Source organism: Electrophorus electricus, chromosome 10 (genome assembly GCF_041902795.1).
Source record: "Electrophorus electricus isolate QZ-2024a chromosome 10, ASM4190279v1, whole genome shotgun sequence".
NCBI lineage: Eukaryota > Metazoa > Chordata > Actinopteri > Gymnotiformes > Gymnotidae > Electrophorus > Electrophorus electricus.
In genome coordinates, this window is record NC_137506.1 from 14813673 (window position 1) to 14833260 (window position 19588).

Sequence of the window (19588 nt, forward strand, 5' to 3'; positions counted from 1 at the left end):
TATGTTTTCAAGTGTTACAGTGTATTTTTATTTATGTGAAATTTGTTTTCAGTCTATCTGCAGTAGTGCACTTAAAGGGCCAGGAAGGTTAGTGGAACACATTTGCTCTGCCTCTGAACTCACAATTCCACTGTGACAACATTGTTCAATTCCGTCATTAAAAAAAAAAAAAAACAACTGTTCCGAAATCTAGATTTGTTTAAATCGTGTCTGCCAGTGTATGTGAGTGTGTTGCAGTCTCTCTGACCCTCCACACCCATTAGTGCGTTCTTCCACTCGCTTCTCTCTCAAGGGAGGATTCAAGGGAGGATTCAGATCCATTCAGGTAATTTTGCAGTCTTCAAAAAATGCATTGAAAGACATTCCAGTAGCTCAGTGGTGCACCTGCACTCCACTCTGCTCCCCAGTTCGGAGGACGCCAGCACCTATGTTTAGTCTTTTATGTTTAGTCTTTTTTAGTCTGTTTCTCTTTATTTCCTTTGGACACCAGTGCTTTTTAATAATCTGTTTTGGACATTACCCAGGAGCCCATACAAAGGTTCATTTCTGCCTGCCTGCATAATTGCTGGAGGGAGGATTTTATCTCCCGAAAATGTTAAGATGGCAACAGCTCGGTGGGAGACAGTATGTGAGAATCACCTCTTAGGCTGATTTTACTGTTTCTCATGTAGAAGGAATTCCCTCACTGTGTTCCCATTCTGAGCATCAAAGCCAACTGGGATGGGGGTTTGTCACATTCTGAATTCTAGCTCATGTCATGATATTTTGTCAGCATTGGCATTGATAGACTCAGGTTATCAGTTCAAATTTACATTCAAGATTAGTTGTCTATTACATATATATCCCCTCTCCTGTAATCATGGCTAATTAGCTGCATCCGTCATTTCTTTTAATTATTTAATTTTTCATGCTAGTTCAGTCACTCTTGTATTAGTGCCATGCATGTGAAACAGACTCTTGAAAGGTTTTCTTCTCGTATCTTGCATGCCTAGCCTAATAGGACATTCAAAATCCCTTGAAAATTTTAAACTTTTTTTTTTTTAATGTATATATCTCCTCAACATTCCCAGTACAACTGCTGTAGAGTCCACGACTCAACTCTTAACTAAAGTCTTCACTTCGAGCCGAGCGTCTGAGCCGGCTGCTGCGGCATACGCCACGCTGCTCTGTGACCCTCACTCTGCACTCCTCTCCTCTCTCAGCTTTTCTAGAGCCCTCAGATGCAGACAGCCCAGCCTGCCATTCCAGGTAACAGCCCTTCCATTCGACCTGTGTCCGGCCAGCCCATCATGATGTTCATGACGCCCATGCCCTTCACCTCATCCCAGACCGCCCAGTACTACGTACTCCAGTAGTACGTGCCCCAGGTACCCAGAGCAGAGAAAAGCGCCTGTGCAAATATGTACACAGTGTAGCAAATGGGTTGAAAATCTGTCTATAAACAGGTTGGCCAGCAATAAATAAACTGCTCCTAAAATGTGTAGATAAAAATATGTTTTATCTTGGAAGCAGAAATGAGAAGTTCTAGTTTAGTTTTTTTTTCCAGTGTAAAAAGTAGATTTTTTTGTATTTTTTGTTTGTTTGCTGCTTTGAATATTTCCTTTAGGAGTGTCCTATATGAATGGCCATGTCTGGTGCTAGGCCCTTTACCTCTGCTGTTCTGTTTCATTCTCAGTATCGCCACAGTGGCCTTCCCTACGTGGGACATCCCCAGCAGTACTCCATCCAGCCCACAGGACCCACTACATTCTACCCTGGGCTCTTTCCTGCAGACTGCCCACTAGCATATAGTGAGTTTGGACTTCCCTTTCCTTACCCCCACCTCGGAAACACACATGCTTGCTCTCACCGATAAAGAGACCTTTCTTCTAGGTATTCCTGCTGGCTAAAACTGGTTTGTCGTTTGCTCTCTAACTGAAACCAGTGCTTTTTTTTGGTCACCACTAGTGGCAGGGCCTTCATACTATCCTGGCCAGACCATATACACCCAATCTCCATCCATAATAGTGCATACAGCTCAGCAGCCTCCACCCACTAAGAGGGAAAAGAAAACAGTGAGTATTCCCCCTGCTTCAGAGGTGAAATTAATTTAATCGTGGATTGACTTAATAGATGCAAATAACTTGCTGTTCGCTAAGATCCGTATCCGAGACCCTAACCAGGATGGCAAGGATATCACAGAGGAGATCATGTCAGGAGTAGGCGTTAGCCAGAACACAAGCCCACCAGTGGGACGTCCCTGCACTACCCCTACTGCTCCACAGGTAAGCCATTCAGTCCCGCAGCCCGAGCCCCTGATCGGCTGCAGGCCGCTGCCTCGCATGATCCACTCCACAGGTCAAAGTACTCTCTCATGTAGTCCTCCCTCATAATAAGCTCTGAGCTGGTTGTTTGGTTGTTTGGCTGGCTTTCATTGTCTTGTCCTATTAAAAGCATCATACAATCAGCAACAAAAGCTGATGGTGTAGTTTGATTTCCAGCCTTTCTCTCTTCCTCCTTCATTGATTCGCTCGCACCGTTGACCCTCCTCCGTCATATTTGACTTGTTCCAGTAGCTTGTGTGATTGTGGCTGTTCTGATTTAAGAAGGCTTCTCAGATGTGTTTTGATGTTCCGACTTGCCGTGCCTATTCTTTCATCTGCCTCCATCTTAGTTCTCCCTCACAGCCACTCGAATCCTCCTGCTCTTCCCTCGTGTTCCCTCTACACAGACAGCCCACGTAAAGGCCCTGTAAGAACGATTCAGCCAAAACCTGAGCACCTCAGCTTCTCTGAGGAAAGGCCTCTCTTTAAAGGGAACACTCACTACTGCGTTGTTGCACTTACTTTGTGTCCTCTTTCCCTAAAAGTTAAGTGTTCCTCATTCCTCTCTTTCTCTATTTCCCCTGCCCATTTATTTAACCACCCCATGCTTGTCACATTTTGTGCCTTTGCGGCTGGATCTTTTGCCCTCTTGTGCTTTCTCATTTCCTCTCTCTCTCTCTTTGCCTCTTTTTCTACTCAGTTCTCTAATTATGCTGTGCTGTGCTGTGCTGTTCTCACCCCCCCACGCTCGTTGCCATTCTCCTTCTTCTGCATGTGTGTGCAGTATTTCTCTCTCTCTCTCTCTCTCTCTCTCCATCTTTTCTGCCTTTTGCTAGTTTTTATGTCCACACCCTCATTATCCTCACATTTTCTACCTCAAATCCTAGCAGCTGAACAGCCAGGTAGCAGAGCAAGGTAATGTGATGTATAACGTGGACAGTGCTCAGGTCCTTCCTGCTCCCGTGGACTTGAAACCAGGTCAGGCCTCACTGTCCCTTTCAACCCTCTAACTACACATCACACACACACACAGCTGGTTTAGGGCTAGCTAGCACATGCATGAACTTGCTTATGAAACTAGTACTAGTTTTTGTGGATGGTTTGCTTTTGACTCCACTGATTTTTTTATTTTATTTAAATTTTTTTCCCCCTTTTTGGTGGTTCAACTTTCCCAACCCTCATCTGTGATTGGCTGTAGATGACAAGCCAAAGCTTGAGTGTGCAATGCTGAAGTCTTCATCACCAGCGCTACAGCCAGTCGAGCCTCCTGTGCAGAGACGATAGCCCGGCAGTCCTGCTTTTGCTCCTGCCCCTGTCTCTGCACATGGACCTGTCCCAGCTCCAGCTCCCACTCCTGCCCCCACCCCAGACTCTTATCCCCCTGAGAAATCAGAGCTTCCTCCCTCTGGCCTAGAACCAGCCCCCAATGTAGCCTCAGCTCCAGCTCCTGGCCCCTCCAAGCATTTGTTAGCAGCAGAGGGGACAGACCCCCGCAGCGCTTCACCAAAGCCTGAGCCAGCCATCTCTCCAGAGCCAGAGAAACTGGAGGCCCAGCATGCCCCTCAGCACTGCCTATCTCTCCAATTCAGGTGCTCAAGGCTGTCAACGGGCTGGCCGAAAGAAATCCCACTCCTCCCTGCAGTGATCCGGGCTTCCAGCCCAGCCACACCTCCCAGCTACAGCCTGCCCCCAGCCCTCCTCGGCCACATGCTCCCATCTCAGAGCCCAGCCCCGCCGGCCTGGCCCTGGAGGCCTACTGTCCGGCGAAGGCTGCAATTCCAGCAGCCGGAGAGGCAGTTGCCACAGGCATGCTGACGCCCTCATTGCCTTCCAGCACTGCTGCTCCTTCAGGCCTCACTCTCCCAGGCCAGGCTGTTATAGAGGCAGGCCTGGCCTGTGGAGCCTTCACTGGGGCAGAGCTGAAAGAGACTGGGAAGGAGCCAGAGGTCTTGCTGGAGGATAAAGTGGAGCCCATCTTACAGCCCAATCTTAGGCAAAGCTTGAGTCAAGGTAAATAACCACATGCAAGACATGCTATGTTAGGACACTAAAAAGACACCAGACTGATTTGTTATGTTTTACAGCTATTAGTTTACCCAACACCTGGAAGAAGCCAAAAGAGGACACTCCTGTGGGGCAGGCCCAGTGTCCTGACAGAGAGGTGATTCCTCTCTCCAGGTGCTCACTGTACCCCTCTCTGCATGCAGAGCCAGAGCTGAAGGATGGGAAGAGGCAGTATGATAGAGACTTCCTGTTGGCCTTCGAGTTCATGCCTGCCTGCATGCAGAAGCCAGAGGGGCTTCCTTACATCTCTGATGTGGTACTGGACAAGGTAAGCCTGCTAAAACATTGGCCTTAGGGGACCTTTAAAACCATTCCATGGAGAGGGGCTGATGGACTTTGACTTGACTCTGTTCTTTTCTAGATCAAACACCTCCCCGCAAGATCATCAGCAACGTTTCCATGAACAACGAGGTGCAGCTGAAGAAGGCCAATAATGCTTGGAAGCCTGGCATGAAAAGGGAGAACACACAGAACCCCGAGACCCAGAAAACTCAGCTCAGCACCTCACTCCGCCGTACCCTGTTTTCAGATTTCAGAGTCACATCCTGTTATGGTGGGCTTGAAAGCTACTTAATTTTTTTTTCGAAATATGCTCTTCAAGAATTGGGGTCATTGTTTAATTGGGTGGGTGTGTGGGGAGTGTGCACGAATGTAGCTATGCAGGGGGACATTGGTTTCTAGTGTAAACAGGGGGTGTGATGATACTGAGGGCCAGATCTTGTGTGCTTGTTGTTCCTTGTGTTGATTGTGATGTTGATTTTGGTGAAAGAGTATTGTAGATTATTGAAGTGAGGTGTTCAGACTGAGTTAAAAAAGAGTAGTTTTGTTTTTGATGCATGCATAAAACTTTTTCCATTGCAATTCAGTAGTAAGTTTCTCTAGTGAGTAATGGTACTTTTTTGTTTGTCAGTTCGCAAGTATAGTTTTCTTGGATTAATGTTGTATGCTGTGGAGACCTTTTCTGTCCCAGTGATTGCTGACATGTCTCCTAGCAGACACTGCTGGAGATGAGGGCCGAGGGATATTTAGAGAGTGTGATAAAAGGTTGGCAGCTTCCTGCCAAAAATGTTTTATGGGTGTACTGTGCATTATGGCATGCATATAGTTATCTACTGTGTTTTGTGTGAACAGTAGCGTATTCTGTGGATGATCTTGTATATATTTTAGGTTAGTGGCCAGTGGTTGTGTTAAAAATATTCTTGCAAATTTGTGTGCAATTCAGCATTGGGAGAGATTGACAGATCTTCATTGCATTGTCTGGTCGGTAGGATTATTATTGGATCAGATTTGGTTATTATGTATTTATTGTTTTTTTGTAGGAGTTATATGTTGATTAAATCTGAAATTCTTATAGGTAGTTCTAATGGGTTTTCTTTTAATTTGAATTTGGAGCACATGAGGGGTTTTAGTTGATAAGATTTGATAAACTGTTTGCTGCCAGTGCTACACTTCTCGGAAATTGTGATTGATGTATGATGCCTTTTTCAGTCTACATAGTAAAGCTGAGTGATTTTTGTTCATGACGAAGTTCCAAATGGCAGAGTAAAAATTTGGTGAAAGTGAGGAGTTAGTCATTATGTGGAAGAACTGCTGAATTTAACAAAAGATTGGGATCTTTGTAATGGAAAGCTTAGTCAGTAGTCTGTTTTCCTCTCCAGGAGCTTTTCCAGAAGGTGCGCAGTATCCTGAACAAACTGACACCGCAGATGTTTAACCAGCTGATGAAGCAGGTGATGGACCTCACCATCGACACGGAGGAGCGCCTCAAAGGTGTCGTTGACCTGGTTTTTGAAAAAGCCATCGATGAGCCCAGCTTCTCTATGGCCTATGGCAATATGTGCAGCTGTCTGGCTAAGGTGAGTAACATGTTCCCATACATTGCTGCTGAAGTTCCATACAAAAACAAATGCCACACAGAAGTGAATTCTGTTCGAACCACTCTAAATTGACATGGAGCTTTAATCAGCTTCTGTGTAGTAACAGAACTCTCAACACTGTCTTATACCCAAGTGTTTCTCCTACATGTCTTTCCTGTGTAGTTAAAAGTACCCATTGCAGACAAGCCCACCAGCACTGTGAGTTTCCAAAAGCTGCTGCTGAACCGCTGTCAGAAGGAGTTTGAGAAGGACAATGGCCAACAATGATGTTTTGGAGAAGCTGCGACACCAGCTGGAAGCGACCACTTCAGTAAGCACCGCTCCTGTCTAGTTTACCCGACTCACCAACCCACAGATCACGAGAAAGGGGACTGAAATCAGCAGCAGTGCTAGGAGGCGGCCAGGTCGTTATCGGGTCCAAGCGTGTTGTTTCTTGCTTTTGTCTTTGTTCTGGTTACTCCTTGCAAGGCCAGTGAGCGGGAGAGGCTGAAGCAGGATCTGGAGGAGGCGAAGGACAAGGCCCACAGGAGGTCCATCGGCAACATCAAGTTGATCGGGGAGCTGTTCAAGCTGCGCATGCTGTCAGAAGCCATCATGCACGACTGCGTGGTCAAGTTATTCATGAACCACAACGAGGAGAGCCTGGAGCGTCTGTGCCACCTCCTCACAGCCATCGGCAAAGACCTGGACTTGGAGAAGGCCAGGGTAAGCAGGCCGCGGTCCTGGTCTGGGTTGATTTAATATTCTCAGCACATGCTCAGCACTTGCATCGGTTTATCTTTAATATGTCATGTAAAGGTTTACGGTGCATGCGTAGATGAGTGCTAGTGTGCAGTGCCGCGAGTGTGCACGTTTTTCCGGATTTTGTCCATGATGCGTTTTTCACAGCAAGTACTTTACACAACAAAACTGAATGAAGATGTTTTGAATATTGTATCTTGACTGTCCATTTTGTCTCTGGTAGGAACAGCAGTTGTAATGTTGACAGTTCAGTCACCATCTAGTGTGACAGTTATTGTCCTGGTCTTTTTTATTGTATTTTAAAAAAATGTTTTTACATTTCCATGCATGCTTTTAACCAAAAAACAAGCATGTTTAAATGTTGTCTATAAAAGTTTTGCCATCAGTGTTTTCTGTTGCTTGCCTGTTGCCTGCACTCTGACTACAGGGTAGCCAACAAATTAAGATCATCATCTATAGTGCGACTAGCATGCTGTGCTGATATCAGTGTATTATTAGGCCTTGGCAATGATTTTAAAAGTGTCAAAGTTCATGTTGTTTAGTGAATTTGTTAGTGTGGTTGTTAGCTCTGCTCCTACTGCAGCTGACAAAATGAAAGGCTTTTATTCAGAACTGGTCAGCTGTTAGAAGGTTTTGTCCAGGCCCATGGGAGCGTGCTCTCACAGCCTCCTCCACGTTTTCTGCGTCCTGCTGCTGCACACTGGATTCCCCAAAGCCAAGTGCAGCTGATTACAGCACAGCTACAGCCACAGTGGCAGTGAACTGCTTTACAGCACTGACCAACGTGCAAGGCAGCAGGGTTTACATAAGAGTCATAAACGTCTTGCGACATGAGTTTAGCTGAGAGCAGACCTGATCGAATCGAAAGGTGAAGAATACCTGAAATTTGTCAACATTTCTCTTACACACTCCTCTCTCTCTCTCTTTCTTTCTTTCTTTCTTTCTTTCTTTCTCTCTCTCTCTCTCTCTCTCTCTCTCTCTCTCTCTCTCTCTTTCTTTCTCTCTCAGCCACAAATGAATCACTACTTTAGTTATATAGAAAGGACAGTGAAGGAGAGGAGGGCTTCCTCACACATTCGGTTCCTGCTCCAGGACGTCATCGACCTGCGACTGGTTAGAGACTCTGCCTGTGTTTGTGTGTTTGTGTTTGCCATTCCAGCACATGGTGATGCAAAAGTATGCATCTGCTGATTTTGTTTTTCTAGCATAACTGGGTGTCATGGCGAGCTGACCAGGGGCCCAAGACCATTGAGCAGATCCACAAGGAGGCCAAATTTGAGGAGCAGGAGGAGCAGAGGAAGGTGCACCAGCAGCTGCTGTTCAAGGACAACAAGAGGCGAAGGTGTGGCCCTCAAATCCATGACAGCCTTTTTCACCTGGCTGTGCGAGGCCGAGGACAAGTCCAAGGACAATTGACAGGAGGATGGACACATTTGCCAATGTGTGCTAAAAGACAATACAGTAATTCAAAACAATAATAAAACTGTGTGACAAAGTAACAAACATTCAGACACTAATTTATTTTTGCTTTTTCCTTTATGAACTGCAGACAAAACTAAATGTAACATTTGCAGATGTTCAAAACAAGAGGCAGAGGTGAATATAGAAATATTATTATTTATTTTTATTTTATTCTTCCTTGGTTTCTCCTGAATTCAGATAGGCGCTGCCCATTAGATTTCAGTTTTTTTGTTTGTTTGTTTATTTTTTGCTAATTTCAAACCAGTCCTAGGATTTTCACACAATCTGAGTGAAATTGGTGTCAAAATATTTGCAAGAGTCTGAATCTCAATAATTATTTAAGCAAAAACCTGACATAAAAAATACAGCTGCCCTATTCCAGGCTAATATTAGTAGTACAATGTAGTAGTACAAAGGTCAGGCTTTAACTTTAACTTTAACTAGCTGTAACTCCTGAAGGACATGATCAGATTTCATGAAATTTAAAAGACTTATACCAGTATTGACTTTGAGGTAGCTTACCAAATGTAGCAGTTTTGTCAATATGGGGCATTATAATATGCAGATAACTGTTTCTCAACAATTGCTCTTCTGATCAAGATGAAATTTTGCATACTGCTTCTGTAAGCAAGCTGGAGGATTCTTAAGGATGACTCAAACATTGGCTAATGTTTTTCAGGTAATTGGCTAATCATAGAACTGGCTTCAGTGGACTGCTATAATGTTGATTCTTGTAGAAATTACTTTGAATTTAAATATCCTACTGCTTTTTATGTTGCTGATTAACTGTAACACACTAGTCGTAGGACCTTTCTCCAATCTTCACAAATTTGGTATCAAAATGTTGAGACTGAAACAAGTTGATATTTGTACGGAGTATTGCCCCTACATACCTATCAATCCTTCCAAGGTGTACTGATTCATTGAAAACAGCTGAAAAAAATTTAAACTTCTTTGAGTAATTCTTATGAAACTTGACATGAGTACCGATTTATGGACTGTGAGCTAGCATGGCAATTATAGGACATTTTTGCCAATAGAGCCCCTCTGACATATGAAAAGGTATTTAAAAACAGAAAAATGAGTCAATCCCATTGTGTTCAAATTGTGCATGAGAAATGTGGTGCAATACTTTGTGACTATTCCACAAATAAATTCAATATGTTTCATAAACCTTATTTTAACCTGAAAAAAAGGCGACAAACGAGACCTGTGACCCCAGGGGGAAATCATGGATCAGATGCCTTACACCAAGTCACTGTGTAAACAACACCAGGTTCATGTTTTAGTGTGAGGAATGAGTGCAGTAGTGTTTTGAAAGAGCAAACACAAACACTAACAATAAGAGAACAAAGAAAACATTTTTGAATTACTTACTGAGATTATTCTCATAGCAAGTTCATTACACCTTGTGTACTTATTTTAGTGCAGTGAGCTGTTTCTATATTGGCTGACAGAAGGAGCAGACCTGTTCAAGTCACAGATCCATTTACATTTAAACAACAGAATCTTGTCAGTGAAGGATGTACTTTCTCAAAACCTTTTTAACTGGTATCTTGCCTCTGTGTCTCTCTGTGTTCGCAGGACAGGGACCACTGCACGTCTCGCAGCAGGACACCTTTCCAGTGATGACTCCCCTCGTGTGGAATTAGTTCATGGCTGTTTAGTCTTATACTTCTCCACAACTAGTATTAGTCCATTTACTATTTCTTAGAAGTGGGGATCAAGAACATTGGAAGACGTGAGTAGTTTTTTGGAGCAATAAAGATCAATACATAAAAACAGGCAAATGACCTGGTTATACCCAAATACATCAATAAACACATCAAACAAAAATAATGCTTAGGTATGAATTTTCTTCACTTCGTGACCTATTATGAAGCTTAACTTGTTATGAACTGACACGTGTGATAACGTTCACACATTTAGCTGCAATTCTTTGTTTAACCTCAGAGGGTTAAATGGAGCTCGCTCAGATGATGGTGTTGACTGCTTCAAGGATTTTCACTAGAAGTTATATAACTGCAAGTTATATTATCGATGACTAAGTGTATGCAGCGCAGAATTCTTTATTCGTAATGTAATACATGTCCTATTTAATTCTACAAGATAAACAGGTTGGAAAATATTTCTGTAAAATAGATTATGATTATTTTTGGAATATAAGCCATGCAAACATTGTAAGTGGACATCATGGAAAAATATAAAATAAAAGAATAGTATAGCATACAGTTACAGGGTATGCCTGTTTTCATTGATTACTAGGGAAGCTCTTTGTCTCCATCTTGTGGCCATTGTTGTCTTAGCAAACAACCATATCAACATCAGTGACATGAAGTTATAGAAATTAATTAAAACTGAAACGTATTTTTATAAACACATTTTGACAGTGTGTTTTACATATTCTGGTTGAATATGACATTTATGTCGACAAGATTATAAAAAACACAATCATACATTTACCTGATACTTATATCCAAAGTGACTTACGAGTGAGTATATCTTGAGCAATTGAGGGTTAAGGGCCTTGCGCAGGGAACCAACAGTGGCAACTTGGCAGCAGTAGGGCTGGAACTGGTAAGCTTCTGACTATAAGTCAAGTACCTCAATCACTGAGCTACCACTGATCACTGCTGTGGCTGATCATAAATGTTAAAATTTACAATGTTGGTTACTAAACAATTGAAAAAACATTTTGGAACATGTATTTATTTCATTTCCCCTTACCTTTGACAGCACAGCTAGTCCAGACCTCTGTATGTATCTTCTTACCCCTTCTCTCTGCACACAGAAAATAAAACACATTGAGAAGAGACGAATTGCCCAAAGGCTAAAAAAAAAGACATATAATGACAAAAGGAAAAGGTAAATAGATAACAGTAGATGTGTTAATATAAAATCAAAAGTCATCTAAACAGAACTCAATGCAATAATTAGTGTTAGATGTGTATAAAGAGCGTAAATATTGTTTGTTTGGTACTTTGGTGTTGGATACTGGTGAAAGGGAGTGACTGCCATTTTTGTTGGGTGTGGGATTTGCCTCTGTTTGTGTGTCAGTAAGTTAGGAAGGTCTGTTGTATGTTTCTTTTGTTTGTTAGGTTTATTTAGGGTGTATTCTTTTTCATTAGTGTGGGTTTTGTTTATTGTTTTGGCCTGGGTCACTCCTGAACAAATTGCACCAGAAAGATTATTTGTGAATAATAATATCCTCTGTAAAATATACCTGTAAGGGTTGGTGCCAGGCCGAGGCTCCTTCCGGCCACCCTCCCATATACAAATTACGGGATTTCGACGGGGAAAATATACATGGGACCTTTTATGAGCAGGAGCTGCAAAAGATTATAGTGGGAAAAGACAAAGCCTTTAAAATAGAAAAGATTTTATCTGAAAAAACTAGGAACAGAAAAAAGATTTGCTTGATTTTTATTTCTGGATTCCGGTGGAGGATGTCCTTAACGTTGTAAAAGATTAAAAGGGGGTGCTAAAACCAAATTGAAATTATAATCCGGTCACCATGGAAGAGAACGGATTCTACGTGACTCTACCGTGCAACGCCTCCAAAGACATGTACCTCGATAATAAGATTTCGTGCTACACAACCAAATTTTTGAAGCCTATAGAGTTGGTGGGGGGATGGGAGGTCACACTCACCGAGCCTCATCACTGAACCATACAAGAAGCATGCAACCCACATTACAAAACAAGCTAGTGATCTTGCCCCCAAGAAAGATGATAGTGTCATTCCTAGATCTTCCTAAATTCATGACCGTTTACTCAGTACACACTAAATAGAAATAAAGATGCAGACTCTGGAATTAATTGAAGAGAATAGCTGGTCCCGTCTTTATTCTGAGCTCAATGTTACAAACGAGACATTGTCCAGAGAATGTCTAACAGTCTCAAGTGGGCACACATTTTATACATTTTCTTCAAGGACCCTTAACCATTTTTATTTTTTCATAATACTTCTCCAGGTTCCTCTATTGCTCTCCAAACCAAACATTATTCAATACTTACACCAAATGGATCTTGGTACCATTATGTTCACCCTGAACTACTTCTATTTCTTTCTGCTCTATTCTATATCACCAGATGCCCATATATGTTCTTCCGGTGATGTCGATATTATCTCTTTCAGTGCTTGATCAGGATGTCCCAGCCTTGAATCCAGGCTCTCCCTTTGACTGCGGCCACTAGAAGCCTGTCAAAGAGGCCTGAAGATTTACACTGAAGCCTACAGAGGCCTTTCCTGCATGAAACCAGATTATTCTGGACCATCCATACTTTTGTGCTTACAATATCATTTTATTACCTCAATGGCTTGTTTTGGTTAGCTGTCTGTGTTGGGCTGCATACAGCATTCTCTATGTTTACAGCCTTAGCTGATTCAGGAGCCGAGGGTACCTTCATACACACCCATCTTGTACAGGAATCGGCATTCCAGTAGAACCATTACATAAGACACTTCACCTGGCTGCTCTGGATGAATCACCACAAGGGCACTCCATTCAGAACTCATCTCATTTCAGGTCATAGAAGCCTCATCATTTCCAGTCATTTTAGGTCTACCTTGGCTAGAACAACATAACCCATGCATATCATGGCCCCAAAAGGAAATGTATGTCATCTCAATGTATGAGGAATTGTTTGACATTACCTGTTGTTCAGTTATGTTTCAGCACTATAGATAGTCCTGCTGATGACCAAACCTTTTCCCTCCCTCCAGAATACCAAGATCTCTCTATGGTCTTTAGTAAGAGTCCTTATAACTGTCCTTATGACTCTTTTATTGAGCTCCTGGAGGGAGCCGTATTCCCCAAGGCTCATATTTACCCTCTCTCCCAAGAAGAAGATGAGAACATGGAAGAATATATAGATGAAGCACTGAGCCAAGGCTTTATTCAGCCATCCACTTCCCCCCTGGCATCTGGCTTCTTCTTTGTGAAGAAGAAAGATGGAGGTCTTCACCCCTGTATTGATTACTGAAATCTCAATCAAATATCGAAGAAAGATGCATACCCACTACCTCTTATTCCCGTCACTCTAGAATAATTACGAGAGGTCAAGATCTTCACTAAATTAGACCTCCGTAGCTCTTATAATTTTATAAGGATAAAGAAAGGTGATGAATGGAAAACCACCTTTATTACCACCAGAAGTCACTATGAGTACAAAGTCATGTTGTACGGTCTCGGTGTGGCTCCATTTGTCTTTCAGGCCTTCGTCGATTATATCCTTTGTGAATACATTGGAAAATCCGTTATTGGTTATATTGATGACATCCTCATCTATCCCCCTGACATTGAAATCCATGTATAACATGTATGAGCAGTACTGAAGGCTCTTCTGGATAAAGGATTATATGTAAAGGGAGAGAAATGTGAGTTCCACCTTCCAACTATAACTTTTCTAGGATACGTGATCAGCCATGGTGAAATCACTATGGATGATAAGAAGATCAAAGCCATCTTCCAGTGGCCCATTCCTGTTATAGTTAAAAAACTCCGGAGATTCTTGGGATTTGCAAACTTTTACCGACGCTTCATATGGAATTTGAATTTTATGGAATTTTAGCAGCATTGCAGCATTGCAGCTCCTCTCACAGCCCTCCTGAAAGGAGCAATAACCAAGCTACTTTGGAATCAGGAGGCTGATCAAGCATTCAGGAAACTGAAAGAAGCTTTAACCACAGCTAGAATACTTCGACATCCTGATCCTTCCATTCCATTTGTCGTGGAAGCTGATGCTGCTAACATCGGGGTAGGAGCTGTACTTTCACAACGATACGACAAGTCCAAGTTACACCCAGTGGCTTATTTCTCCCGTAAATGATCAATGGCAGAGCATAACTATGGAATAGGAGAACGTGAACTTTTTGCCAATAAACTGGTCTTAGAAGAGTGGAGGCATTGGCTAGAGGGGGCTAATCATCCCTTTTTAGTTATCACCGACCATAGAAATTTGGAAAACATGCATGCAGCTAAACAAATGAACCCACATCAATCAAGCCCATTGGTCTTTGTTCTTTTCAAGGTTTAATTTTAAGATTATATTGTCCCGGGACCCGCAATAGAAAAGCTGATGCCTTATCCCGCATTTTCCTGGAGGAGACAGAAGAGGAATCTAGCAAAAAGGAAGCTATGCTTCCTAGCTGGATACACCTGTCATCTATACGATGGGAAATAGTTGATTAAATAGACAAGTGTATATAAAATAGATGATGAAATAAACAAGCCATACAAGACACAGTCATCCCAACGGAATGTCCGTCAGGAAAACATTATGTACCTACCTTGTGCTGTGACCATCTGTTGAAGTGGGCTCATTCCTCGCTGGTTCAGGGCTATGATGAGCGATATTCATAAGTATGTTCAATTTGCAGTCAAAGCAAGATGCCTAAGACCCTACCCACAGGAAAGCTCATGCCTCTTCCTGTACCAGAAAGTCCTTGGTCTCACATCACCTTAGATTGCGTTACTGACCTCCCTTGTTCCGAAGGGAACACTACTGTCCTCACTGTAGTTGATGGATTCTCCAGGGGTGTGTGGTTCATTGTGTTTCCGAGTATGCCTACAGCCTTCCAAACTGTGGAAGCCTTGTTTAACCAGGTGTTCCATATATTTGGAATCCCAGAGGACATATGATCATATTGGGGACATCAATTCACATCTCGAGTTTGGGCTCCCTGTATTGAACAAATCGGGGTACCTATTAGTTTTACATCCACAGTCAAATGGCCAATTCCTACATTGTTTTTATATGAACAATCCATCAGACCGGTCCAAGTTCCTCTTATTGGCAGAAATGACCTTACTAGTTCATCCAGTGGCTTGAATCCTTTTTAATGTATTTTAGGTTATCAGCCTCAAATGTCCCATGGACTTCCATATCAGCTGGTTATCCCGCTGTGGATGAGTGGATGCAGCGGAGCGAAAGGCTATGGGAGGAAACACATCAGTGTATTGTATGAGCTCTCTAAATGTATAAGGAAATTGCAAACAGGCACAGAGGGGAGAACCCGATATACCAACCTGGTGACAGAGTGTAGCTCTCTACACAGGACTTCCGCAAGCAGGGGTCATGTCGCAGGTTAGGTCCCAAGTATATCGGTCCATATGAAATTACCAAGCACATTAATGAAGTCACATATCAACTCAACTTACCTGCTCCCTTGCGTGTTTTGAGGTCATTTCATGTGTCCCTTCTTAAGTCTGTTGTTCCTGTTGTGGCCTTTGTATCATCTGTTTTGGTAGGACAAAGCCCATCCATGAGCCAAAGGAAGCTGAGGTAGGCCCCATTCCATGAAAACACAGGGAGTGTGTGAACCAGGATACCAACACAAGCATACATGCAAGCTGACGCCTACCCTTCCCTTGTCCAGCTGTTTGGCCAGTAGACAACTAATGAAAAACATTTCAAAAGCGTTTATACAGAAGCCACTGTTCAAATGGCTCTCTGTGCAGTGAGGAAACATATCATAAGGAAGTGCAAATTCCACTAAAGTTTAAGTAGGATCACTGAATTCAAAGTCTAGAGCACTATTACACTATGACTTCTAATGATAGCGTAAAAACAGTAAAGTCGTATTCCTTTTTTTGTAAAGGAATGTAAAAGTTTATGAAATATTCTTAAAAAGAGGACAATTTGATGAGGAGCTTGGTCTTGCACAGCTACCAAAACCCAGGACTGAACCAGGAGTCTTTTGATATTCAATCTAACACTCACCCAGCTGAGCTATTTCAGCTAGTGACTAAGTACTTTTGCCTGGTTTTGATCGAAATGTTACCAATGAATGTAGCTCATGTTCATGTCAGAGGAAACTGTCACCTTTATCCCTGGTGAGCTAGTGGCTAGGATTCTCTTTCAAACTTAATTTTTATGTGGAACAAAAAGAAATATGAATACCTTGCTTTATGACCTTCTAATGCTCATGCATCCCAAGTCCAGTATGCATACAAACATCGTCAGTATACTAGGAATACAGAGTTTGAAAATTGTTTGTCAGAAGCATCAGAGCTTTATTGCTGGTGGGTGAGTGGCTAGGATTCAACACTCTTACCACTGCGACTTGTGCTCAATTCCTGGTCAGGGAAAGGTCTTTGTTTTTGCTCAATTAAAACAGAAGCTTGTATGTGAAAAAACAAACTTCCTTTGAGTCAGATTTTAACTGACAGACTAAGGATAACAGTTTAACTTCTACAGTCCTCCACTCTACCAACTGAGCTATTGAAGGCAACAGACATGTAATCCCATAGGTCCAAACACCAGTATGTTGGCAAGAAACAAGGCCAGATATGGATGTTTGAATTGTTAAGTTCATTTGACACAAAGAAGAAACATTGCATTGTACGAGCTGGAGATATTCAGCTCCCAACAGATATCTCTTGATTACATTTGGATGCATACCGGACTTTGTGTACATGACTGGAAAAAGGACATAATATATTAATAAACTTTGGAAACCATTTATCAAACACATTCAAATACACATGTAAAATGTAGAAAATGTATACAAACACAAGTGAACAAGTTTAAACACACAACACACAAGTTTACAGGTAACAACATACGTACATAAAGTATTTTACAACAAATATAACTTCTTTAAATAGGGCTCTCCTCACAACTTTTCTTGACACCATCCCACGATTGGTATATTTTCAATCCCACGTGCATTATATTTGTCATAATTCAAATATACTTGAATTTGACACCATCCCACATATGGCATATTTACCATCCCAAATGCATTATATTTGACAGTATATTTGACAAACCAATAAAATCTAATTGAATTGGGATTTTCATCCCATCTGTAATATATTTGACAGATCAATGAAATTTAATTGAATTAAGATTTTCATCCCATCTGCAGTATATTTGATCATTAAAATGATTTATTATGACTCACCAAGCATCTATTTCTGTCTTTGTCTAAGGCCATACTGCTGGTCTTTAAGATGTAACCTTAGTAAGGGGGGCCCAAATTTAGACATTGGTAGAGTTAGTTTCAACATATCACAAAGAACACACATTTTTTATACAGTTTTCAGAACTGATTATGTAATTGCCCCACCTTCTTTACATACTAGTGTTTGAAATCTCCACCACAATGTTCAAACATACATTATTCAATATATGCAAATTGAAGCTTGACACCATTATATCCCTTTGGAAGATTTTCCTTTTTTTTAAACAAAGATGATCTCAACTCACACCACCAAACACCTGCAAGATGATGTTGCTGGTCAGTATCACCCCGTGGTAAGATAATAAACCTTGTTTAGCCACAGAACTCTCAAAGAGGCTTTCAAGTCTATTAAAAACTTAGATCTTTTGCAACACTATTGAAGTTATTTCTCACAGGAACAGTTCAGCGTACTCTTCCTTAGACTTGTACAGAAGCCTTGAAACCCCCTCCATCAGAACCTCTGTTCTGCACGTTCAGAATCAAAAAGGTCTCTGACCTTAAGATATCCCAGAAACATTATTCATTTTTTGCTTTCAAACACAGTCTTGCACCACTCTGCACCTGTTACAAAGAGCTTCAAAGCCTTTTATAAATGTTATTACCTCAACAGGAAATAGATTTTGGAAAAGAACAAACATGTCTGGAAGATGTTCAGTGCTCCCAAAGTGAGAAATATATACTGTATATCAGTGTTCACACAGAGGATTTGGGAAGGACTGTGGACATATACACCTACCCTTTTCTTGTCCAGTTGTTTGGCGAGCAGATAAGTAATGAACTACATTTCAAAAGCATTTGTGCAGAAGCCACTGTTCAAGTGCCTCTCTGTGCAGTGAGGAAACATTTCGTAAGGCAGCGCGACTTCCACAAAAGTTTACGTTCACGGAATTCAAAGTACAGCGCGCAATTACTCAATGACATCTAACCCTAACGTAAAAAAGGGGAATATCTCATTCATTTTTCAGGAACGCAATGTAAAGGTTTATGAATTATACTTAAAAAAGTAAAACTATTCAATGATGAATTCTTTTAAGTACAGATGCCAAAACAGAGGGTTGAACCCAGGACCTTTAGATCTTCAGTCTAATGCTCTCCCAATTGAGCTATTTCAGCTAATTTACAATAATATGGTGTGTATTCAGAAAATGACTTTACCACTGTGAAATCCATAGACCGGTCAGGCAGGACCATAAACCTTTTTTTAATAACAAATGTAAGTCTTGTTTTATCCCTCTTACAACTTTTATTTCACTGTTAATATTTTACACTGTTTTATCGGTTTTTATGTTGTATGATTTTATTATCCAGTGTTTTATCTTTACGTTTGTAATATTTTTTTATCATGATTGTGTGTTGTTCAGTCTATTATCCTCATCTTCTATTCATAGTGAACCACAATTGCTGCAAACATCCTCTTCCTTTCCTCCCATTCTTTTCCTTTCTCATCTCTTCCTTCTCCTTACGTTCTTGGGCTTTTTTCAGCTCCTTCTGGCGTTTTTCAGCCTCCTTGGCTGATTTTCTTTGCTCTTTGGCTTGCTGCTTCAGCAACTGTTTCTGATTTATCTCCTCCAACATTGCGAACAGTCTCATCACCCTCTCCCGGTGCTCCCGTCTTTCCTTCCATTCCTTTTCCAGTTTCTTACGTTCTTTAATTTCCATTCGCTTCTCTTTTTCTATTGCCTTTCTCTCCTTTTCTCTGACTTTTTCCTCTGCTTTTTCGATCCTTTTCAGAATGTTCGACAGGTTTTTATCCATCTTCTTTTTCAGGGCCGCTTCACTTGTCTGCTGGATTCCATCCTGTTCTTCCTCCATAAGAACAGCCTGCAATTTCTCCACTCCCAACTTAAACTGGGAAATCCAGCCTCTCTGAGGGAACAGATACCAATTAATTAAGCTCTTAACCAACAATTAAGTTCTCCTATTCATAACAGCCCAGACAACTGCTGCCACACACTCTAAAAGCTTGCTGTCATTGTGACTGCTTAGACTGCTACCTGTACACCTAACAAAAATTAATGTTTCATATTGCAGAGAAAAGATTATGCTTACATGGTACATAGAATGTTATTAAAATGACTTCATTCTGGTTACCATGACATTAAGAATGGGACGCTATGAAAATACCAATTCCAGACAAATAAACAGAAAAGTAGAGATGATGCATAAAATGG

The 19588-nt window shown here is 41.6% G+C and overlaps 1 pseudogene; it reads left to right on the forward strand.

Moving 5' to 3' along the window:
- LOC145659413 (eukaryotic translation initiation factor 4 gamma 3-like) overlaps nucleotides 1-7034 on the forward strand; it is a 124461-nt pseudogene extending 117427 nt beyond the window's left edge.
- Nucleotides 7035-19588: the final 12554 nt, after the last annotated feature.